This window comes from Podarcis liolepis (assembly GCF_965112155.1).
Source record: "Podarcis liolepis genome assembly, chromosome: 1".
NCBI classification, from domain to species: Eukaryota; Metazoa; Chordata; class Lepidosauria; order Squamata; family Lacertidae; genus Podarcis; species Podarcis liolepis.
In genome coordinates this window covers 60,800,529-60,826,691 of record NC_139554.1, presented here as the reverse complement: position 1 = coordinate 60,826,691, position 26,163 = coordinate 60,800,529, and the positions used below count along the sequence as shown (strand labels likewise).

Sequence of the window (26,163 nt, the reverse complement as noted above, 5' to 3'; positions counted from 1 at the left end):
AGACAATAAAGCAATAACCATGGGGGGGATCTTATTAAATGCAGGTGGAACACTGTGGCCCACCAAATGTTCCTGGTCTACAATTCCCATCATCCCTGGCCTTTGCAATCTTTTTGACTAGCACAAACTATTATGACCTCCACATGGAACTGCTGTCAATTGGAAGGATGTTGGCAGGTTACACTGAAGGGAACTTAAATACGGACCCATCTTCCAGAATTTGCTTGTTTTCCAAGTCTCCCCCCACAGTCTCATGGCAGACTTCACAGAGATCTTGATTACAGTAGATTAGAGTATGTTTTCGTAGGCTATATTTATGGGGGTGACAATGTATTTCATCTCCTTCATGGTGGCATGTATGCTCTTATGGGTGAATAATGCAAAGATGGTCAAGATGTTTGTAACAGCCTTGTCCATTATATATTGCAAAAGAAAAAGATATCTAATACACAGGAAATGCATAGCATAACTGCATTGCAAAATTCAGATATGTGCAATTTCCCAAGAAAATCTGTTTTGTTTCAGAAAGTACAAATTTGATAGACTTACCTTTAAACGGGAACTGATTTGGATTTCCCCCCCATCCCTATTTCAGGCAGATGGGTTTCAACACTAAGAACCTTAAAGTTTAAAACCGATAGTCTAAAATGTTGAGGTGAAATGGATTCACTTACTCTGTAATGCTTTTTAGGGAAGGCACTTTGTAAGAAAGTGTAATACATCATAGATGCGCCCTTAGGTAAGTAACCTGCAAAATATTAGAGGGGTAGATATTAGAGGGGTAGAATGAAAGATAATCTGAGGCTTTTCTTCTTGTTTTCTACTCAATTGAAGCATTGTGATTGGAAGTAAAAAGTACAGCTGTCATTCAAAATGCTACCTGCTCCATAATTAAAAGGTTATAGAGATGGAAAGTCCAAGACTGTCTCTGTGGGATTTCTCAGCTTCAAAGTTGCCTTCCACACTATATTCTGTTCTGCTCTTTGTTTCTCTGAATTTCTCTGTGCTATTTTAGTCTGATCACAGTTGTATTCTGCCTCAGAAGAGAAAAGCTATCTTCCGTCTGATGTGGATGACCCATCAAGTTTTCCTCTGAGATGGCACTGGAGCTTTGGGAGCAACACAGTTCAGTTCAGGTTGCCACAGATGACATCTACTTTGCCTCAGAAGACCATTTGAATAACTCTGAAGCTGCCCATTATCAATATGGTTACTGTATCAAGAGATCTCTTGATGCAAAACCTAATTGAGCTGTATTCAAAGTGGCACTAAACAGCTCTTTGCATGTGTGAAACAGTTTCTGTTGGAATTGGGGACAGATTTGGGGATAGCACTGGTCATACATTGGGGAAGCAAGGCGGAGTCCCATTGCTTTCCTGAGGAAAGCGGAAGTCCTTTTGCTCACTCTGTTGAAAACCACCCATAGTGGCTAAACAGATCTAACCCTATAGCAGAGATCTTCATGAGAGAGGTTATGTTGAAACTATATTGGAAAAGAAATGAGAAGGAAGTTAAGGTTACCTTTTTTCAAATGTTTCAAAATCTAACTTCCAGTTTTATGCTTGCTCAATACAGCTGCCACATATATAAGCACACTATTTTAAAAATGGATGATTATGATTAATAATAATTTATGAATCACCTTTTGCATATACAGTGGTACCTCGCAAGACGAATGCCTCGCAAGATGGAAAACTCGCAAAAGAAAGGGTTTTTGTTTTTTTGAGTTGCTTCGCAAGACAATTCTCCCTATGGGCTTGCTTCGCAAGACGGAAACGTCTTGCAAGTTTGTTTCCTTTTTCTTAAAACCGTTAATACAGTTGTGACTTGACTTCGAGGAGCAACTCATAGCATGCGGTGTGGTAGCCTTTTTTGAGGTTTTTGAAGACTTTGGTGATTTTTGAAGCTTTTCCAAAACTTTTCCGACACCGTGCTTCGCAAGACGAAAAAAACCGCAAGACGAAAAAACTCGCAGAACGAATTAATTTCGTCTTGCGAGGCACCACTGTATGTCACAGGGCAATTTACAGCCATATCATAAAAACAGTGAAAATAGTTTAAAAACAGTTATAAAACAACGGAACATAGGCTAAAAATACTACAAAATGAATGCCTAAGGTGCAGACCTTTTCATCCAGCTGGGAATGCTTTCCAAAACAAAATTCACTGCAAGTGAATGTGGAGCAGGCTTCTGTTGTTTGGGGGATTTTAAGGATAAAATTGACAACAGAACACAGTGACCTACTGGATATATAATGGATAAGGCAGTCTCTCTGGTCCTGAAATGTATAGGGCCTTCTGTCTCACACATATATGCCAACATGAATATGCTTCAATTAATAGAGATAATGATATTTTAAAGTACCAGTAGAATTTTTGCTGTAGTTGATGATATAGGACTTCATACTTTGGATTTGAGAACCGGGTGAAATCTACATGGGGGGATTCCTGACCTGTATATGGTGTCCGGGAGGACTGCAGTACCAAAATGCCTTAATTTGTGGGCTAGGGATTTAAACAGGGGTCTGAACAGCGCACGAAAAACAAAACAAAAAAAATCTGTCAATTATCCTATTAATGTTAGAGCTAGCCTTAATATTCAGAGTTCAGAAGGCAGATGAGTGAATTTCACAGACTGTAGTAACATCTCTTGCAAGCCCGGCAATGAAAATCAGGCTCTTTCATATCAATCTGTTCTCCTAGAAATGGAACTAATTTGATTGTTATTTTTATATACTTTTGTTGAAAGGAGATGAAGGCTTTTAATCATATATGGTAAAAACTCATTAGCGCTGATGCCGTCTGCCTTTAGCCCTTCTGCTGGAAAGAAGGCTCTACTCACTGGCTCTCACACCTGTAAGAGTATTTTCTAACTCGTCATTTTCTTCTCTAATTACTTCTTGATTGTGGGGTAAACTCTGAGCTGCTGGTGGAAAGGAAATCATTGTCTTTTTATCCTCTCTGTGGGGAATTGATTCCACTTGTTTACTGATGTGTATGGCAGACTGAATGAAATGATTCCTAATTAGCATATATGAAATAATCATTGGTCTATCTGGAGTCATAATTAATGCATTAGAAGAAATTTACCGAATGTCAAGGAGAAAGACATTAGCATAAATGAGCTTATTTTAGATAGGCTGTGATGGAGAGAATACTTTTCAGCAAGAATGTTTACTAAAATTAAGCAATAACAACATATCAATTTACTAAGAGCCATTACCACGCATGATTGGAAACATTAACTTTTGAAGCTGATCTCCATTTCCTCCTCTTCGCCACTGTGCTTCGTCTAAGCATCTTCATGACATTTGAAAACAGTTAATATACATCCATCACAGTGTGGGGGCAGGGGAGGGCTAAGGCAGGGAGTACCTTGTCAATGTAACTATTTCTTTAAACCTTTTTATTTCACATATTCACAGATGTGTGGAAAAGGGTTGGGGGAGCGCAGAGCTCTGCGAGATAAATCTGAGCTTCAATTGTTTAAACTACTTCCTCCTGCTAGAAGTATGACACACCGAAGAGCAAAATAGTGTAATTATCCACCCACAAATTAATGTGAGTAAATCATGTTAATTTCAGCGATGTTGCTGTTTGTTAGGTAAAGTGACAAGCCGTGATTACACATTCTGAATGTTATCTCTTTCCGATGAGTCACTTATCTGCAGATCTGAACTTCGGTCTGAAAATGAGCTGATATCATGAAACTAGATGCTCATTTTGAGATAAAGTTTTGAAACTAGCTTTTGTGTTCTACGACTAATAAATCAGAATCCCAAGTGACTATACAGTGCTGAAATAGACCACACTTCAAGCATCATATCTATCTCGCTATCGACATATGCACATGCACACACACAAACGGGGTTGGATCAAAAGGTTTCATTTTCTCCTGTTAAAAGAGCTTCTTCTGAGGGAAGGAATGTTCTGTTCCTTGGAAGAAGATGCCTTCCTTTGGAGCTTCTGGATTCAACCTGATAACTATTTGATGAGCAAATTAGGTGGCTGTTAGGTGGTTTTGTAGCTGGTTGACTGACTGAACCGCAAGAGTGCTCACTAATGGTCCTCATCATCCTGGGAAAAAGGGACAAGTGGAGTGTCTCTTGCTCAAAATCTTTATAAATGTCTTGGATGAAGGAATTGAGGGGATGCTAATCAAACTTGAAGGTGACATAAAACTGAGAGCGGTAGCTAATGCCACAGAAGACAGAATTGAGATTCAAGATGACCTTAACAGATTGGAGAACTGGGCTAAAACTACCAAAATGAATTTCAGTAGGGACGAAGAAGAAGAAGAAGAGTTTGGATTTGATATCCCGCCTTTCACTCCCTTTAAGGAGTCTCAAAGCGGCTAACATTCTCCTTTCCCTTCCTCCCCCACAACAAACACTCTGTGAGGTGAGTGGGGCTGAGAGACTTCACAGAAGTGTGACTGGCCCAAGGTCACCCAGCAGCTGCATGTGGAGGAGCGGGGAATCGAACCCGGTTTCCCAGATTACGAGACTACTGCTCTTAACCACTACACCACACTGGCTCTCACAAATGTAAGGTTCTGCACTTGGGCAGGAAAAACCAGCTGCACACATATAAGATGGGGGACAGTTGGCTTGTCAGTTGTAGATGTGAAAATGATCTAGGGGTTGTAGTAGACACCCAGCTTAACGTGAGTCCACAGTGTGATGCAGCAGCAAAAAAAAGCTCCAGAGATACTATAGCCAAATATTTAAAGGTCTGTCACATGGAAGATGTAGCAAGCTTGTTTTTCCCTGCCCTGGAGGGTAGGACCCAAACCAATTGATTCAAGTTACAAGAAAGTAGATTTTGACTAAACATCAGGAAGAACGTTCTGATGGTACTGTTCAATAGTGGAACAGGCTCCCTTGGGAGGTTGTGGACACACCTTCCTTGGAGGTCTTCAAGCAGGGGTTGGATAGCCATCTATCATGGATACTTTAGTTGAGAATCCTGCATTGAAGGGGGTTTTACTAGATTACCTTAGAAGTCCCTTCCAATTCTATGATTCTATACTCTAATTTTTTTCTGTCTTACTTTGGCTCAAAAACACTCAAGTTTTGCTTCAGAAAATAGAAGCTATCTACATTTCCCTCCAAGGTCTTCAGGAGAAATATGTTCAGTCCAGGACACAGCAGATGACATCTGCTTCACCTTGAAAGAGCACTGAATCTATACAAAACTGCCCAGGATTGATACATAATTAATCTGGTGTTTAAAGTGGAGAGATCTCTTGATACACAAACTAATTAAGCTGAACTAATACTGTTTAAATAATCTAACCATATAATAAAGTTGCTCATAACAGTGATTATGTTGAAACTATATTGGAAAAATATTTGGGCAGGAGTAGAGGATGCCTATTTTCAACTGTTTGTACACCTAAGTTCCAGTTTGATGTGTGCTCATTTTAACCGCATACTTTTTTTTAAAGCTAGGGAAAAGCTTTCCCTAGAAAGTTGCAACATCCATTGTGTGAAAGCAATAAAAGCATAATCATCCTCATCCTCATCTTAATCTTTATCATGTCTCCTACCTTAACTTGTACACCATGTAAGAATATAAGGTAAAGGTAAAGGGACCCCTGACCATTAGGTCCCATCGTGACCGACTCTGGGGTTGCGGAGCTCATCACGCTTTATTGGCTGAGGGAGCTGGCGTACAGCTTCCGGGTCATGTGGCCAGCATGACTAAGCCGCTTCTGGCAAACCAGAGCAGCACACGGAAATGCCGTTTACCTTCCCGCCAGAATACCTTACCTATTTATCTACTTGCACTTTGACGTGCTTTCGAACTGCTAGGTTGGCAGGAGCAGGGACCGAGCAACGGGAGCTCACCCCGTTGCGGGGATTCGAACCGCTGACCTTCTGATCAGCAAGTCCTAGGCTCTGTGGTTCAAGCCACAGTGCCACCAGCGTCCCTGTAAGAACATAAGAATAGCCTATTGAATCAGGCCAGTGGCCCACCTAGACCAGCATCCTATTTTCACAGTGTACAACCATATGTCTGTGGGAAGCCCATAACAGGACATGGCTGCAGTAGCATTTTCTGAACTTGTGACCCCATTGGCATTATACATTTAAAGCTGTATCAGACTACTTTATACAGTTAGATCTTCCCCCACAAGAATCCTGTATACTGTCATTTGTTAAATGTGCTGAGCATTGTTAGGAGACCCCTCCTCTTCTCCCAGAGTTACAATTCCCAGAGTTCCCTGGAAAAAGGATTGATTATTAAACCAAACAAAGAAAAATTCCAGTTTAGGTGCCCAACAAACAGCCGCTGACACTTCCTTGGTGCAGAGCTATACCACTACTGCCATATAAGATATAATTCATAATAGGCGTCATGAAAGAATATTTTAAATGGTCTCAGATACGCGCAACAGAATTTCCTTTTGGAAGATAAAACTGCAAATAGGAAATGACAAGAAATACAGTGCACGTGGGGGGAGGCTTTTATAGTACTTTTTATTATTATTTCTGTGTTGGATGTTATTCTGGAGGGTCTTTCTCCTGCTTCATTTTAAACTGTTAAATTAGAGTAGTTTATTCATATTGTTTCATACAGTGCTTCATGGATTGATCTTTTTAAACGATTCTTTTACTTATTGACATTATGATGATTTGTAATGATTCTTATTATTTTTAGAAATCATTATTGCTCTTCATTTGATGTTTTACAAGCTGCTTTGGGTGCAAAGTTGTGGGAGAGTGGTATAGAACTTAGGATGACCTAATCATGAACATGATTAGGAAGGACCAGTTGGTTAAAGGTGTACAGGTCGGAGCGAAATATTATAAACTGAAAGCATTTGCAGATGACCTAGTACTTACTTTGCAAGAGCCTGAATCTAGTACAAAAAGAGTTTTAGAGTTAATTCAAGACTTTGATCAGGTTGCAGGATTTAAGCTGAATAAATCAAAAACGAAAGTATTGGGGGAAAATCTAACATCATTGGAAAAAGAGAGGTTTCAGAATGAGACAGGGTTAACTGTGGTTAAGAAAGTGAAATATTTGGGTGTTAATATGACTTCAAGAAATTTGAATTTGTTTAAAGATAATTATGAGAAATGTTGGAATGAAGTCAAAAAAGACTTAGAAATTTGGTCAAATATGAAGCTTTCCTTGTTGGGTCGAATAGCAGTTATAAAGATGAATGTGTTGCCTAGAATGTTGTTTCTGTTTCAAACTTTGCAAATATTGGACAAGATGGATTGTTTCAAGAAGTGGCAGAAAGATATTGCTAAATTTGTCTGGCAGGGAAAAAAGCCAAGAATAAAATTCAAGATACTAACTGATATAAAAGAAAGGGGCGGATTTGCCCTGCCAGACTTAAAACTTTACTATGAATCAGCAGCTTTTTGCTGGTTGAAAGAATGGCTGCTTCTTGAGAACACTGACATTTTGGATCTGGAAGGGTACAACAATATGTTTGGGTGGCATGCATATCTTTGGTACGACAAGGTCAAAGCTCATAAAGGGTTTAAAAACCACATTGTCAGGAAAGCACTGTATAATGTTTGGACTAGATACAAAGATTTGTTGGAAAGTAAAACTCCAAGGTGGTTGTCACCAGAGGAGGCAAAGGCCATTAAAAAACTTAATATGGAGGCCAAATGGCCAAGATATGGAGAAATTTTGGAACAAGAAGGGGATAGATGGAAACTGCAAAGTTTCGGAAAAACTAAAAGGGAAAGTGAGAGACTGGTTTCATTATTGTCAAATAATGGAAGTGTTTAAAACAGACAGAAAAATTGGCTTCCAGGTGGAAAAATCAAAATTAGAGACTGATTTGTTAGAATCCAGCACTAAGAATTTGTCAAGAATGTATAGCTTGCTGTTGGAATGGAATACACAAGATGAAGTGGTTAAGTCTGCAATGATTAAGTGGGCACAGGATATTGGTCATAATATTTTGTTCGCTGACTGGGAAAGGTTGTGGACCACAGGTATGAAATTCACGGCATGTAATGCCTTAAGAGAGAATATTATGAAAATGATATACAGGTGGTACATGACCCCAGTCAAGCTTGCAAAAATTTATCACTTGCCCGATAATAAATGTTGGAAATGTAAAGAAATTGAAGGAACATTCTTTCACCTTTGGTGGACGTGCCCAAAGATCAAGGCTTTCTGGGAAACGATCTATAATGAATTGAAAAAGGTACTTAGGTACACTTTCCCTAAGAAACCAGAGGCCTTCCTCCTGGGCATTGTCGGCCAATTGGTGTTAAAGAAGGACAGAACATTTTTCATGTATGCCACAACAGCAGCAAGAATACTCATCGCAAAGTACTGGAAGACGCAAGAATTACCCACCGTGGAAGAATGGCAACTGAAGGTGATAGACTATATGGGACTGGCGGAAATGACGAGCAGAATCCGTGACCAGGGAAGAGATACGGCGCAGGAAGACTGGAAGAAATTTAAAGAGTATTTAAAGAAATATTGTAAAATTAATGAAGGTTAGAAAAATGCTGGATTGGTTATTAAGGGGTTAAAAGCGGCAAGAGATAATTAGAAGAAAATAATTTTTTTAAAAAAAACTAATTTAAAAGTAGGGTAAGGATTTGCTGACAATTGAATTTGAAATTGGAATACAGAAAGGGAAGGTATGAGGAAGTCGTGAAAGTAAGCTAAAAGAAAGTAAAAATTGGAGTTATACGTGGGTTTTTGTGTGTGTGTGTGTGTGTTTGTTAGTATGTTATTGTTATGGTGTTGTTATTGTATTGTGGTGATTTGTTAAAACTTCAATAAAAATTTAATTTAAAAAAAAAAAGAACTTAGGATGACCATGCAGTATCATCTGTTGTAAGCTATCCTGGAGGATCTTCAGATCGAAAGGCAGGCTATAAATATTTAAAGCAAAATAGGCAAATACTAATAAAATTACATGTAAAGCTGAGTAGACATTTCAGTTCAGCCATATTTTTCATGTTATTTCTGCAATGAATCCCCATTAAGGGTGGATAAATACATGTACTAAAATGCTGCTGCTATTGTTCCTGCTATTAAACAGTACTAGTTATTTCTGCACAAGCCTCATCTATAGCCCAGTAGTCACATAAATGTCTCCCATACATTTTTATAGGATTTGGATCAAGTTTATCATTGTGCTCTTTGTAATAAGCTGTGCAAATCACATTTTGCAGTATATGAAGCAAAGCATTTTACTAGCTAAGTTTGAACTAATAATTGTTTAGTCAGTCAAAACGCCATTTGTGATTATTCCATAACTGTACAGGATCAATGGTAGCATAAAATGAAAAGATATATTGATTTACAAGTTCTCTTATTTTATGGTTCTTTATAGCTTTAAAAAACCCCTTTTTAAAAAAAAAGCTAAAATATGGCATTTTATGTTGACTAGGTAATCACACTGAGTGTGATTTATACACTGTTATGTCCTATTTGCTGTTTTGTCTTCCAAAATGGCATTGTGTTGTGTATATTTGAGACCATTAATGTAAGCTTTCATTACACCTACTACTACTGCCATATGAAATATAATTTGTAATATCATTCTGAACCAAGGGAGTGTCAGAAACTGCTGGTCTGTAACACAAAACTGGGAATTTTTGTTGTTTGGGTGTTGCTGCTCCATATGGTTTCAGTCTCTGTATAGGCCAGAAGTCACCAACTTTCTTGAGTCTGCTAGGGACAAAATGACTACCACCTCTAAAAGAGCAGGAAAAGAGAGAGGTTCATAAAATGATGTGAGCATGTCTTCCATTGACTCCCATCAGTGGGGAAAACGTACCTACATCAGCCACCACTGCACTCACAGAAACAAGCTATTTTTACCTCCCCTGTCATGAATGAGCCAGTTCCCAGGGAAGGGTTGCTGCTAACTGAAGAAAGCAGCCAAGAACAGAGAGGGTTAACTGCCATTCAGAATGAGCATCAACTAGTGCCAACTCACCCGCCCCTTGGAATGCCGACTGATAAGGGAATGGTGGAGAGCAAGCTAGAACGCAGTCAAATGAGAGCCAGTGTGGTGTAGTGGTTAAGAGCGGTAGATTCGTAATCTGGGGAACCGGGTTCGCGTCTCCACTCCTCCACATGCAGCTGCTGGGTGACCTTGGGCCAGTCATACTTCTCTGAAGTCTCTCATCCTCACTCTCCTCACAGAGTGTTTGTTGTGGAGGAGGAAGGGAAAGAAGAATGTTAGCCGCTTTGAGACTCCTTCGGGTAGTGATAAAGCGGGATATCAAATCCAAACTCTTCTTCCAAAGCTCGCCGGAAGCACAAACAGGTGGGAAAGAGTTAAGAGATAGCCTCTCAGAGAATGGGGAAGAGGCGGGAGCTGACCCACTCAGTCCGAGGTCTCGATGAATGGGAGGGCTGCAAGATAGGAAGCAAAACAAAAGGCGTATGAAGCGAAAGTTCAGTTGCTCCTGGTCATGCCGGAAGCAGTCTTCAGAAGGGTCATATTGATTGATGAGAGTGGAGGCTGTGTAAAAGCCGTCCGGAGCTACCTCTTTGTTTCACAATAAATCATCCTTTTTAATTAACTACGCTCACTGTGTTATCAAGCCAGGGACTGGACTCCTGAAACCCCCTCTGTTGAGAACAGAACTGAACATAGGCATGTTTAAGGGGCCATGTTCAACGTAGGACCGAGAGAGCCAGTGCAAACTGGAACTGAGCAAGAAGAGGAGATACCCATAACTGCTCACAGTATTCCAAGTGTGGCTGCACCACATATTTATATGAAGGTTCTCTAATGAATGACAGAGACTTCAGCATTTTAACCAACTCTGTTATTGTCTAATGATGACAACAGAACAGTCCTAATAAACTCACTAACTCATACCATCTTTGCATTTCAGTCATTCCGTTCTAGGCTCACTTTCCATTCCACACACTCTATAAAACCTTGCCTATACAGTGGTACCTCGGGTTAAGAACTTAATTTGTTTCGGAGGTCCGTTCTTAACCTGAAACTGTTCTTAACCTGAGGTACCACTTTAGCTAAGGGGGCCTCCCGCTGCCGCCGCACAATTTCTTTTCTCATCCGGAAGCAAAGTTCTTAACCCGAAGTACTGTTTTTGGGTTAGCAGAGTCTGTAACCCGAAGCATTTGTAACCTGAGGTACCACTGCAGTGCATAAGCTACTGTGGTCTGTTCATGATCACATTTCACTACAGGCATTTTATTTTTGATCCATTTCTTAATGATCCCCAACATAGAGTTCCACTTTTTCACAGCTTCTAAAAATGTAATACAATAAAATGTGATACAAATGTAAAAAAAAAAAAAAGCAAGTGAAGCTTTTCCTGCTATTTTATTGGAAAGAACTTCCTTGCCAAGTTAATCTGAAGATTTCTGCACATTCAGCTGCTGTTATAGGCAGAAGCGGGGCCATTAAAAATATGGGAACTTGGGCAGTTTTTGTGGGTCCAAACCCAAGATTTGTTATATTTAATTGACCCCCAAATGTGTGTATTGTGGCTATATTTTCTTTGGAAGGAGCTGCTGTATAAACAAAGTGTCCCTGTCTACAAGTCACCTATTCTGGGCTTCTGTCCTCCTGTGTCTGGATGTAATTTTCATGGAGCGTGAAGTAAATTCTAAGTAAATGTGTTTAGAATTGAGTACCCATTTGTGGAAAGTGCCCTGAATGCCAGGGGTGCTATTTTAGATGAAAACAATTACCGTATTTTTCGCCCCATAAGACGCACTTTTTCCCCTCCAAAAATGAAGGGGAAATGTGCCTGCGTCTTATGGGGCGAATGCAGGCTTTCGCTGAAGCCTGGAGAGCGAGGGGGGTCGGTGCGTACCGACCCCTCTCGCTCTCCAGGCTTCAGGAAGCTCTGCGCAACCCTCGGGAGACCGGCTCGAGGGTTGCGCAGAGCTGCCTGCAATCCCGGGACCAGCGCAGCTCTGCGCGGCCACCGGGAGCCGGGGGAGAAGCTCCGCCCCGCTCCCGGTGGCCGCGCAGAGCTGCCTGCGGTCCTGGGACCAGCGCAGCTCTGCGCTGCCATCCGGAGCGGAGCGCTAAACTCCGCCCCGCTCCCGGTGGCCGGGCAGAGCTGCGTGCGGTCCTGGGACCAGCGCAGCTCTGCCCGGCCACCGGGAGCCGGGGGAGAAGCTCCGCCCCACTCCCGGTGGCCGCGCAGAGCTGCGTGCGGTCCTGGGACCAGCGCAGCTCTGCCCGGCCACCGGGAGCCGGGGGAGAAGCTCCGCCCCACTCCCGGTGGCCGCGCAGAGCTGCCTGCCGTCGCGGGACCAGCGCAGCTCTGCCCGGCCACCGGGAGCCGGGGGAGAAGCTCCGCCCCGCTCCCGGTGGCCGCGCAGAGCTGCCTGCCGTCGCGGGACCAGCGCAGCTCTGCCCGGCCACCGGGAGCCGGGGGAGAAGCTCCGCCCCACTCCCGGTGGCCGCGCAGAGCTGCGTGCGGTCCTGGGACCAGCGCAGCTCTGCCCGGCCACCGGGAGCCGGGGGAGAAGCTCCGCCCCGCTCCCGGTGGCCCTGCAGAGCTGCGTGCGGTCCTGGGACCAGCGCAGCTCTGCCCGGCCACCGGGAGCCGGGGGAGAAGCTCCGCCCCGCTCCCGGTGGCCCTGCAGAGCTGCGTGCGGTCCTGGGACCAGCGCAGCTCTGCCCGGCCACCGGGAGCCGGGGGCGAAGCTCCGCCCCGCTCCCGGTGGCCCTGCAGAGCTGCGTGCGGTCCTGGGACCAGCGCAGCTCTGCGCCGCCATCCCGAGCGGGGCGCTAAGTCCCGCCCCGCTCGGGATGGCGGCACAGAGCTGCCTGCCGTCGCGGGACTGCAGGCAGGTCTACGCCGCCATCCCGAGCGGGGCGCTAAGTCCCGCCCCGCTCGGGATGGCGGCACAGAGCTGCCTGCCGTCGCGGGACGGCAGGCAGGTCTACGCCGCCATCCCGAGCGGGGCGCTAAGTCCCGCCCCGCTCGGGATGGCGGCACAGAGCTGCCTGCCGTCGCGGGACGGCAGGCAGGTCTACGCCGCCATCCCGAGCGGGGCGCTAAGTCCCGCCCCGCTCGGGATGGCGGCATAGAGCTGCCCTCCCCATCGCCAGCCCCACAAGCTCGGGGGACAGCGGGGAGGCAGAGCGTGCCTTCCCACTGTTCCCCGACCTGGTTCTTCCAGCCCCGCACCTGGGGGGGGGAATAAAAAATTTTTTCTTTATTTCCCCCCCAAAAAACTAGGTGCGTCTTATGGGCCGGAGCGTCTTATGGGGCGCAAAATACGGTAAGCATTTATCCAAGTGTTTATAATTGTTTGACTGGCTCAGTTCATTGGCAGGACAGGAACAAACAGCCAAGAAACTTTGCACCTTTTTAAGAGTCGTTTGCATTTGCTTGAATAAAGAGCTTATTTTAGCCTTTCCTGCTACTTTCTTATTGCCTTTATAGATAATATATTTTGCAATAGTTTTCCCCCTGACATTTTCTAATCAGGTTGCCTGCCTTTATACAGAGGAAACAATGGCTAAGAAATCAGCTCCTAGCCTATTTCTATTTGTTCCTGTCCGAGGAGATCTTTATGGGGGCATCAGCAAAGGTGATATTTCCAGAAATATATGCAAACTGCTGTAAGTGCTGCTACCCTGTTCTTCACTGACATTTTGGCCCAGTGATAAATGCTGTAGCAAAATAAGGCCATTCCGAAAAGGTCAACGGCAGAGAACCGATTAACGTGGCAGCTGCTTATGGAGGCATGTTAGTGTGATGGAATATACTATTTGCTTCATTTTTCTTTGGGGCTTCCATGCCATTAAATAAGTAGAAGGGGAGGGGAAAGAGAGGGAAGCCACTGTAGTTGTCTGCTTGAATATGTAACTTGGCAATAGCAGAAAAAGGAAAGATCTAACAAGGTTGATGGAAGCTCAAATGGCCTTCAAAAACAGGTCGTTCCATTCACTAGCTTAGGCTGATATGCCTTCTAGCCTTTCTTGGATAGGGATTGCTTGGCTACAGTGATCCATTAATTTATTTTGTTATTATTAAATTTATATCTCACTTTTCCTCCCAAAGGAGCCGATGTCATGGCTGCCTCAAGACTGAATTATTGCAGTGCTATTTACCTGTGGCTGTTCTTCTACTTGGTTCAGAAGCTGCCTAGTTCCAGTGCATTCATTTCAATGTACACTATTGCAATGTATTCTATTTGTACTAGGATCTGAAAACCACATACACTCTAGATTCTGCAAGGCTGGGTCAAGGGCAGGAAGAGCCACAGTTCAATGGTTCTACTCCTGGTTTGCATGGAAAAGGGCCCAGGCACAACCCCCAACATTTCCCCAATGGGGTTGAGAAAGACTTCTCTGAAACCCTGGGGATTTGCTGTCATTAAGAGCAGAAAGTTCTGTGCTAGCTGAACCAATGGTATGACGTAGTATGAGAAATCTCCCTATGGAGAAGGGATGTCACCTACAGGCATCACAGGGGCACTTCCATCAATCACATTTTAAACCAGCCCTCAGGCTCAGAGAGTAAGATGAATAAGTACATGAGCCGTACTGTGGATCAGGTGATATGGTGTTTGTTTGTTTGTTTGTTTGTTTGTTTGTTTGTTTGTTTGTTTGTTAATGAAATAGCACAACTCCTTTTCAGTTTTTGGTAGGCACACCCCAGAAACTTTTAAATACTTCCATGGAGCGTCTTGGTTTTAGAGGGGGGGAATCATTTAACTTAATGGCTGTGGAACATGCAAATAACTTAATAACTAGAGGTTTATATAGCAGTGCTATTTACACAGGCTAATTAGATGGGAGACACATGGTAGATTCAGATAATCAGCCATTTCTGAGATGCGAGGTTCACATAATGTAGGTAATATTTTATAACATTTACATTTTTCAAATACATCATTTAGCATTTAGACTTGTTCATTTTCCTAACACATGGCTTTCATGCACGGATGGCTCTGGCAAATTTCTTTACATATTCATACTGTTTTAATTTTTCCCCTTTGCTGACTTAGGAAGACCAGGTGTGCAGAAGTATCTTTGGAAGAAGAAAATTCTCATCTTTTAAAAAGCATTTCCATTTCGAAGTCAATGTTAAATATGCAAATTTAGGCAATAATGACATTAACAAACATCTTAACATCTTTTTAGAAGGCTGAAGTTTGACATGTAAAGATCTTCCAATCAGAGAGAAGAATCACAGAGAATATTTTCAACTCTCCGGCCGGCGTTCTCAGTCTCTACTTTTTGTATTTGAGTATTGATAGTTGGTTACAAAATACCGCAGGCCCACTGGGGTTCTGTCCATCCACTTGTGGAAGAATCTTTAGCTCAGCAGAAGCTTCCATAAGCCAAACAAAGCATGGGGGAGGTGCTCTTTGTAAATTCTCCCTTCCTTCTGCACTCCTCTGTGCTACCTGCCACACTCTTCCAAATCTTTAGAGCAAATCTAGGGGGCTGCATGGGAAAGGGAGAACCAGTGAAAATTGGTTCCACCCTTTCCCACCAACTGAAGCTTCCACTAATTCAAAGAGCTTCAGTGGTGGGTACAATGGGACCCAACCCATTGGGCCAAGCCATGTAGAGTTACGTATCTCCTCAAGGACTTCACATAGCTCTTCTGTTACTGTTCATGCAGGGCCATCCTACCATTAAGTAGAGTGAAGCAGCCATTGCAGGTGGCCGATGCTGGGGGGTGGGAATGGCAGCAGCATCAGTCTCCTGGCCATTCCTTCCGAGTCACCTGAGCATTCCCTCTGTTGGAGGACAGAGCAGTGTGGCCAGCAATGTGCTCCTTAATAGCCGACTGCCCTCAGGTGTGACAGAGGATGCTGCCCCGGATGCTGCTGAAATAAGATTCAGCTGCCAGTCTGGTTGACTTCTTTATATGGAATGGAGTGAAGGTGCCATTTTTTCCTTTGCCTCAGGCATCAAAATGTCTTGTGCTGGCCCTGTATGCAACCAAAGAGATAAAACCTAAAATGGCTTCTTATGTTTTGCTGGCAAAGAAAGCACAATTATGTTGTTTCGTGTGCCATTTTGTTGTCATTTATATGCTGCAAGAAATAAGGAAGCCACTTGTCTTTTCTATGCAGACAGCAAGTATAGCATATTTTCTATGCTGGAGCCCCCTATAACCTATAATAAAGGCCCAAATCTCGATAAAGCCTTACAAACCTAGACAGAACCTGGCACTGTTAAATACTTAGGAAGGTGGTTCATCCAACCCTGGAAACAGCAGGTATCTATGTACATTTGTGATCATTTGAGACAATTAAATATTGATTGTGTCCTTATACAGTATATACACATGTTGATATTTCTTCTGGCCTCCCTTTGAACCTCATTTTCCTTATGAGATTTTTCATTTGCTGTATAATTGCAACTGAGGAATTATAATGCCTTTTTGCAATGTAATTCATAAAGTCACTTACGGCCTTGCATAATTAAAATGGCCATATTGCACAGCTCACTGCACTTTGAAATGCATACTTTCGCTAAGAAAGTGTGTTTCATACAAGGCCCTAACAATGTGTGAAATGCTAGATACTTCGACAAACAAAATTATTCCAACATAAACTTTTACAATAATACTCAGAAGGTGGATGCAGAGTTAGCTAAAGATGTTTTGCTGGATAATGCAGAAAATTCAAATACCTGTTGCAGGAGAAGATAAATGAATAAAATAGCTGGTAGTTTGCTGCCTTTGCATGATACCCTGCAAAATATGCCACCTGAATCAGGTCTCACTGCTGTACCTTGCCTAATAGTAGGGCTCGGCCTGAAAACATCACTTCCATTCCCGGCATGGAACAATGTAGATAGATTAGGGAGCTTGGTGTAACATGCCTGTTGTAGGCCTAACCTTTACAGAGCTGAATAAATATTTGCCTGCAGAATAACTAATCAACTCTTTTGTTTTTAGAAGCTATACAGCTTTTGATTTTGAGTAAGCCAGTAAATCTACAGGATAAAGATAACAAAAAACAAAAACTTTCAACTCTTCTAACAACTGCTTTCACCTCTGTAAGGAGGCCTGCCTAACAGATCCATCACTGCCAAAGCACTTCTTCATTTGATTAATGATATGAAAAAAAAGAATCTATAGTCAATTTAGTTTTCCCCAAGCCAGTGAGATGCCTTGTGCAGTCTAATCTTAGCCATGCTTACCTGGAAGCAAGTCCCAATGGATTTACGTAATGGGGTTTACTCCCAGAAAGGTATTCACAGGCTTGCAGCCTAACAGAGCACTCTGACAAGGGAAGAAGAGATATACTGGCAAAGCAACAGCTGCGCCTTGTGCCCTGCCATTTTGTTGTGGGCAGGGTGGGAGGGCAGCTTTCTCTTTTACCTTCCATTGACTACATTCCGATAGAGCACTATGATGCACAACCTATGCTTGCTTGTTTGTCAGAGAAAGTCATACCACGCCCTTTAATAAAATCCCTCATGCAGCTTATGTGATTTTAAAAGACACTAATATTTATTGTGGGGGAAAGACTTAAACAGTAAAATCACTAAGACCTGAGAACCAGAATATATTCTGTTTAGAATGGAATTTTTATTTATGCACCTGGTTCCGCTAGCAAGAACCAGCAGAAGGACTGCCACTCATGCAATAGGGCTTTCATCTACCCACACCCATATTTGCCCCCCCCCAACATACACTCTAAAGGAGAACCCCCAGAACAGCATATGAGTGGTGGAAAGGGCCGCTATTTCACAAGACAGCCAGAAATCCTTTCACCGACAGAATAATCTCCTTAGTACTACATTAAATTCCATCCTAAGTCTACGACCATTCAAAAGAAACAATGGTGATGTAATGCATGAAGAATTAATATTCTCGCCAGTTCTGTTTGAAAACAGAACCTTTGAGAAGCGAAACACGCAATGGTGTTAGTGTGCTGACTTTGACAAAGTTTTACTCTCTTTCAGATCTCCTGCTCTTTGCCATTTCCTTTAATTGAGGAAGACTCCAGCGTTCCAGATGAGGCTGTTGTAATCCTCATTTCCCAGGTGAGCCAATGGAAACTCAAGAAGATCAAGCTGTGTTTCAGCGAGCTGGTGTGATATTTATTCCCATTTCTCACTCCTCGCTCTTAATGCGCGCACACCGGCTCTGTTCATCGCTGCCATTCCCACAAAGATGCTGTCCTGCCGCTTCATAATTCATTATGAGGAGTGTGTGTAAAATGCACGCTGACACATAACAGTTCTCCATAGTCTAATACCACCGCAGGGCTGCTTGTGAGCCAACCCACCCAGGACCGATCTACAGTGAGCTCCAGATTGAGAAATCAAATCCCAGGCTGATGTCTGTGTTGCCTTTCTGGCGTTTGCAACCAGCTGCATTAGCATTTCCTAAAATACAGAGAGCAGTTGTGCTTTTGGAAGCTGCCCCAACAGGGACTCTCTGTTACTTCTCTCCTGTTTCTCAGTTTCCCAATAATATCTTGAGAAAAGATGTAGGGGAAACATTTATTGATTTATATATTTTTGTAAAAAATAGTTAGCAATTCTTGCCAGAAAATAAAACAAGGATGGGGAATCTATGGCCCTCCAGATGTTTTCCACTACAATTCCAATCAGCCCCAAAACACCTGGAGGCCACTAGGCTGGGGAAAGCATCTGATATCAATTGCATCTGATAGTGTGATGCCGAGTTTACAGACAAAACAGTGCAGCCAGCCCAAGACAATTTGCTGCCCAAGGAGAAGGGCAAGATTACGCTCGTTCTCCCATTTCATGTACTGAAACTGATAGAACTGGTGGTTGGTGCTAGTTCATGGGTACAAGACAAGCTGCACGCAGGGGCGAAGGAAGGGGAACTGGCACTCGGTGCGGGGTGTTGGGGGGCAGGACATGCGTGCGCACCGTATGTAGTGCGCATGCGCATGCGCAGCACAGTAAGTAGCACTGCCGTGCATGCGCTGCTGGGCAGTTTTCTGACAGTTCTGCTTGAGTGCTGCGCGGACGGTGGCAGAGGATTCTCTGCATGCGGCTGCAATGGAGCAATGGCAGTGGTTCATGCCAACACACCCAGGAGGGGCAGGGCGAGCCCCTGGTGGGGTGCCTTCTTGTCACCCCCATCAGAGATGGCACCCGGGGCGGACTGTCCCCCACCCCCTTCCTCTGCCACCGGCTGCACAGCCCCACAGCTCAGTGCTTCCAAACCTCATCACAACCCACCAGTATCTACTAATGGTAGGGGCAGCACTGCCTTTTCCAGATATGTGCCTTTTCTAATTATCCTGTTTCTAAATTATTCACATTGATTCAGTAAACTAGAAATAGAAAACTAGGAGGAAGTGGCGTCAATAAAAATGCCACCATTGTTCACAAGGAATTCAACCCATCCTCTTTTGTTCACAATAATTTGTGGCTCAAAGGTTTTTTTATTATCTTGACTGTATTTTCTTTTCATATTCATGAACACCTCCTAGCTGTAAGCCATAGCAAATGAGTCTACTGCTTAAAAATATATATCTTGCTTTGCTTTTCTATTTCTATTTTTATTTATTTCACCCACCCACCCATTTATTTCTGTAAGTCTTTCCCTATGAAGAAAGCTACCTTCTTATCAAGAGCATTCTGAAATCTTGTTCTGTAAATGGGCAAAATATTTTGCTGGCAAATCCCAGAAAAACTTATCCACCTCTTTCTCTTTCTCTTTCTCTTTCTCTTTCTCTTTCTCTCCTTCTCCATCCACCCTTTTTGATATTTTGCTAGGTGAAGCCAGCTCACAGCAATGTTCTCTGCAAGTAGGGGTACTGTGAGGTGCCCTAAAAGAAACATGTCAATTGTATAGTGAAAGGGACGTTAGCCTGGAACAACGTTGTTGACATGAAGTATTGCATTAAACATGAAACAAAGGTAAGTATCCTGAAATTTTGTCTGATATGAAAGCACTCTTGGGGGGAAATGAATAGCCAGACAGGGGTTCTTTCACAGAGGTCAATGCCTTGCAGAATTCACAGCTTTGGGTGTGCACTTGATCATTACAAATATTAGATTTTTCAAAAAGAATTCCTTGAATATACTATTAATATATGGGGAAGTACTTTAATCTATAGGAAAGTACCTTCAGGGGCTAGAGGCTCAAAGTCTGGGAACAGAATGCTGCATTGTTGTACATTGCTTTGGCTACTTTAAGGGACTGAATGGGCAAGTGGTCTTACCAGCAGGATACATTTTCATGTATTATGTGATCACTGGCAACGGATTGCTCTGCACAGGGGAAACATATCTTTTGGAGGCACTATTCACTCTTAATCCTGATTAAAGACAGCTGGAGTTTCAGCAGTTTAGTATCTGTGAACATCAGCCCCATACTGTACAGCCTCATTTTGGAGATAAATTAAGATGAGCAAAAATAGAGAAAAAATATATATTCAAATTAGGATTACTGCAGATGACAATGGATAATGCCCTGGGGTACAGGCTCAATATCATTTGTATCTCGGGCTCATTTAAATGTATGCAAAATTTATGTCGTATGAATGTCCGTATTAAGATTTTATAGCATACATTTTGTATGTCATTATTTCTTGGCATATTAAAAAGACTTATGGCTGCTAATGTTGCTTTTGCTTGTAACATAAAGCTGGTGAGAGCACTGAAGTGCATGGATACCAGTATCATAGCCATCTCTTTGTTGCATGTGTAAGACTTTCAAAGGCATCATGATGAAATGAACTTTTAGAAGTTTTTTATTATGTTAATTCTCTCTGTCCCACCACCTCCTCTGTCTAACCACTGCTTGCCCTATAACCCCTTTGGTCACTTTCAGCAAAGTCTGGACTCATTATTAGCATCATTCATCATCGGTTTGTTTGTATGCTGCTAATTTTTAACACACACACAAACAGAGAGAGAGAGAGAGAGAGAGAGAGAGAGAGAGAGAGAGAGAGATACCCTGCTTTGTGCAACTCCAAATCTTGTCTACCATGTTGCAGACTTTTAATAAGTTTCTTGGGGTTGTATCCAACTAAGTCCTATTCAGAGCAAACCCATTCAAATTACTGGATCTAAGTTAGCAATTTCTATTAATTTCAATAGGCCTTCTCTGAAGAGATCAAACACTGGATACAATGCTTAGCATGTAAAGGTGAAATTAGGCATTGTGCTCTTCCAGTTCTTCCATCTGCACAAACTTGCCAGACGGAACAACCCCCCTGCTTCCCCTGTGTGCTGTTCTGGGGACTTGCCACACACACACACACACACACACACACACACACCATTTGGAGGGGTACAAAAGGAGGAGTCAAGGAAAAGCCCGGTTGCCCAAGCAGAAGTTCTTATGCATGGTATCTACTTACAGGGCTCATTAGGTGAATCCAGCCCCCAACCCCCCATTATTTTCATTATTTTCTTGCAATGAAGGCTAATTTGCCATTTTTCCATCCAGGAAGGAGTTGGCAAGGAAGTTGCAGCATTATTATACTGTGAATAGCAAAGGAAGGCACGGGGTTCTTCTCTTGACGCCCTGGGCAAGCTAGCAGTCAGAGGAAAAGATGGGGCAGTTTGGTTCAGTATTTGGGAGTATCCCCACACATTGTGTGATGCCGGAGAGCAGGGCAGAATAAACCTTCATATCCTTGAACCAGCCCTTTATCAATGCAGGGGGAGAGCCTCCCAAATGTGCATTTTTCGTTTATGTGAAGAGCCAATGCATGTTCAAGAAGCAGCCCCAATACAGGCATACCATCAACACATGGATAGAATTGCAGAGGGGCCAACAGGGGACGAATGGTGGGTAGAGTTGCACAGCCCACAATGACAGTTATGTGTGACTGAATAATAATAATAATAACAATAACAATAATAATAATTTATGATTTATACCCCTGAATAGGGCTTTTTAGAGTTAGGCGGAAGGGCAGCATGGCGCCCATGTCAGCAAGATATGAGAAAGAGTTGTTACTGTTCTTTTTACTCAATGTAGGCACTGCAGAGAGTGGTATAGGAACACTGACAAATATTTAGAGATAAGAAAGTATACAAAATGAGAAATGATAGCCGATGGTGGCTCCAATGCAGGAATAAATAAGAATTTCCACAAGCTGCTGAGTCTAAGAAGATGTCTAGGTCTGGAGTATCTGTTAAAGTAGAAAAGGCCTCTCCCTTTCCTACACTAAAGATAAGAAAAATTATCTCCCCTTTCTGCTGTTTCTTCCATTTGTCCATAACTTAGATGAGCTAGTTAAAAATAAAAGTCATAGAAAAGAAGTTTGGGGAAAGAATAGCAACCATGAATTCCGGGATGCTACCAAATGGAACCTATTTGGTTTATTTTTAGGCATTTCTGAAATGAATAAATAAATAAACATATATATTTTGACATCATCAGCACTTTATACCAGATCAGATCATTGTAAGAATGAGTTACCTGGTCCCCATGACGCTGCAAGTCAAACTATCACTTGCCAAGCCCACACTGCCGCATTGAGCTAAACCAAGGTTCGGCTTAGTGTGTCATCTCAATCTGGGCTTATGGTTAAGCTCTCTGCTACCTAACCATGACCAATCTAGGAGCTGCTAGCTTTGCATGGCCCAGGTGGCTTGGTTGGTTTGGCATGCAAAGCTAGGCCAATGGAAAATATAACATGATAATTTAATTTGGAAACAAAGAATGAGATCCAACTTTGAGGGCCACTGCCTTTTGTTTTAGTGAGAGGGTTGCAGGCAACAACTTATGTTTGTGCAACAGGACTCCCCCCCCCTTTTCCATTCTATGCACCCCTAAACCTGTTCTAGGGAATTGCCCCAACACCCTGGAACAGATGTGGGGGTGGTGTGGGGCACGCATGAGAAAGGGGAGAGGCCTGCTGCACCGTTATCCCACTGGGGCAATTATTCTGCTGAAAACCACCCAAAGTTTTTAAAGGCATAGGTTTAGTTTAATAAGAGGCCCATAACAAGTTATGCATTTAAATGATAATGACACAAATGTGCAGCTGTTGAGGATATAAAGCACATTTTCAAAGCTTTTATTTTGGAGTCAATATTTCCAGAACATTTCCAGATCTATTTTGAGTCTCATTTTTGTATCTTCTACAACTGACTGTCAATACACATCCTATAGATGTCTGCTCAAAAGTAAGCCCAACTGAGTTTGATGGGATTCATTTCCCAGAAAGTGGGTATAAAATTGAAGTCTAAATCTCTCTTGCACTGTATGTTTTCCTTTGAGAATGTAAACCGCTCACCACATTTCATCACAGCTGGTAAAAACTAGGTCATTAATATTTCTAATCGGAGCTGAATCCTGGAAGGGAAATACTTTTAAAACGCAGAGTCCATCTTGCTTAGCAGTATTATTTTAAACATCCCTAAACTGTATTGACAACATGTTGCAATACAGAACATTGCACCCACAGTTATTCCTTCATTCTGGTGCTGCTTGCGTTAAAGTGTAAATTGCGCTGTTTGTTCTTTCCCCAAAAGAATGAGTGATCAACACTGTAAATGACATGCAGTAATTATCTTTGATTAGCAACTATGCTAACTTTAAGGAAATAAAGTAGATGTTGATTACCAATCACTAATGTAGTGCTTTCATGAACATCCATAATTCCACTCATGAATATACATTAATCTTATGCATGAGCTGTTATCTTTATCTGGAAATGAAAGGCACTAACAATTTCATTTTATTTTTCAACAGGAACATTTTTTTTAATGGGGAGGCGGGTAAAAATGGGTATTACCTAAAATTTCAATGGCTCATTGCTCATACTTCACCTGAAACTGTACCTGTGCTCTTTATCTACTAAAAAAAAATGCAGCACTTTATTAAGCTGGCTGATAAGCATGAATAATTGCTCACACGTGAGCTGTGTAGCGTCAAAGAAGGTACTTGTGGCAAATTGGAGAAAAAGGGAATTTCTGCTTTCCATCATGCCCTTTTCGCCGAAGAAGCTGCTGCGCTTTTTCTTCAACATTACTCATGCGAGGAGCCCTCTGCGCTTATCAGCCAGCTCTTACGAGAACAAGTTCTAAAGCAGGAAAAGGCAACAAAGCAAAAACCCATAGGTATTTTTTCATTTAAAACTTTCCTCCCTCACTTTTCTTTATAGATTAATTTCAGGCAGCTTACGGAATGAGTAAAACACATCCCAAAAATAAAAACAAGAACAACATCCAAAAATTGCTTTAAAATGGTATTGTAAGTTCAGAGCAGATTAAAATGAGTTGGGAGCTTGGGAAACATCTTCAGATGAACAGTGCAGTCCTATGCATATTTACTTGAAAATAAGTATTGTGTTCAATGGAGCTTACTCCCAGGTAAATGTGCATAGGTTTGCAGCCTAACCACATTAAAAGTTTGATGGAATAAAAAAATCGTAGCTTAAAAGAGAGGAAGTCAACTGCAACTCTCAACAGAGAGAGTTCTGTAACCTGAGCACCAGAACAGAAAAGATACTGTCTCTCATTCAAACTAACCATGCTTCTCAATGTGGTAGAACATATTGCAGGGCTCCAACATGGTGGGTAGAAACAATCATATGGCAGAAGAAAGTGCTTCAGGCAGGATCAATGAGGATGCTTACCAAATGGGGAATCCCATAATAAAAATGGTTTCCTATCTGTTTACAAGACCAACCAAGGTCATTGCCAAAAGTCTTCAGCACAGATACACAAGTACACATGCCAATATTGCTTCAGTAAATCCACACTTCCAAGGCAAAGGCTCTCTTCAAAGCAAGCATCTAAAGAAAAGAAAAAGCACATCCAGGAGAGGGATGGTCAACAACTCATCTCTTGAGAGTTTAGGTTCTAGGGTGTAATGCTTTTTCATAGTTCCTTCATTTTTGGAGTCATCCTTCAAACAACTTTAGTTAGTCGACACCTGTGCATTGAAACTCCCATTGCATAGCAGACAAGCACTATCTTACTTCCTTTTTGGTACTTATTGAAGACCTCTCTCTTCCAACAAATATTTTAAGTGGAATGTTTTATCCCAGTCCTTATCTGTGTTGGCCTAGAAATTGTATTTCTCTGTGTTTTTATTGCTGGTGTTTTTATTGTGAAATTGCTTTGGGATGTTTCATGGGAAGTGATTCATAAATGAAATGAATTAAAATAAATAAATCTTCATGGTCTATTCCCTTTATTCTCATTTGATTGTCATTTATCCCCTCTGGGAAAAGACTTATTATGTATTGATGTGATCATAGCCTTTGTGCAGAATTTTACCAAGGCAAATGGCACATGCACTGGGGGGGGGGGCCAGCTTAAATGCAAACTTGATGTGATTAAACAAACAGTTGTAGCATTATTATTTTTTGTGGTGTTTTGCCAATGTGCCAGAGTGTGGTAGCACAATACTGCTACATCTGTGGTCACATCATCATTGTTGCAAAGGAAATGAAAGCTGAGACAAACAAGCTCCAATTGTGGAATTAATTTTAGACATTGTTTCAGTTAAACAGAAATTTAGAACGAGAACAGCAGGAACAAGGGTGGAGCAAACCAGAGGAACAGTAAAAGAATGAATGGAAGGAAAGCCTTTCATGTGCACCTTGTTCTTATTTAGGCCAGCCTATGCTGTTTATTTGTTGCATCACCAGACAAGGATCTGGAAGTGCTGCCAGTAGACAAATGATATTTCAGTCAGACACATAATACCAGGCTTCACCTCATTCAGCCTGTCGGTCATACTCCAATATGGAAGGAGGCAGAGAATTCTGAGAGAGAACTCAAGAGACTGAAACCCAAAATGTGGCTATGAAAATAAAAGGCCACTCAAAATAAGAAGCTGAGCTGCCAGTAGAACAGTGCGGTGTAAGTGTTTGAAAGGTGAAAGGAGACGACTGATTGCTCCCAAACTAACTTCACCTTAGCGAGCCAGTGGAAGTCTGTACTTTTACAGTACATGTACAACTGCTTGCCTTCAGAAGCAACTGGCAGGATGGGGTGGCATTGCCTCCCTGGTATCATAAGCAGAGGTTGCTGCCGGTAACTGAGAGGGTGAGAAGGAGATAGTGGAGCAGTTGGCATGGTGCCAACAGAGCAGCAGAGACAATCTTTTGCTCCCAATGCTGTACCTGTACCCCACCTCTTTACCTCTGCTTCCCTTCCACTCAGTTATCAGCACCAATGGATTATGAGCCTGCTTAGCCATGCTTTTTTCAGTTTTCAATGTAAGACTTGTAGCCTTCTCCTCCGTTAAGCCATTCTTGACAATTTTTCATTTGGTTTTACTGATG

General features: G+C 42.4%; 1 long non-coding RNA gene across 1 annotated transcript in view; it reads left to right on the top strand.

The window, feature by feature from the left end:
* Window positions 1-24,995, top strand: part of LOC310689184 — a 107,453-nt gene extending 82,458 nt beyond the window's left edge. Inside the window, exons 3-5 of the long non-coding RNA XR_014517385.1 lie at window positions 17,885-17,965; window positions 19,679-19,822; window positions 23,740-24,995. This is a non-coding gene — a long non-coding RNA (uncharacterized lncRNA). The remainder of the gene's footprint in view (window positions 1-17,884; window positions 17,966-19,678; window positions 19,823-23,739) is intronic.
* Window positions 24,996-26,163: the final 1,168 nt, after the last annotated feature.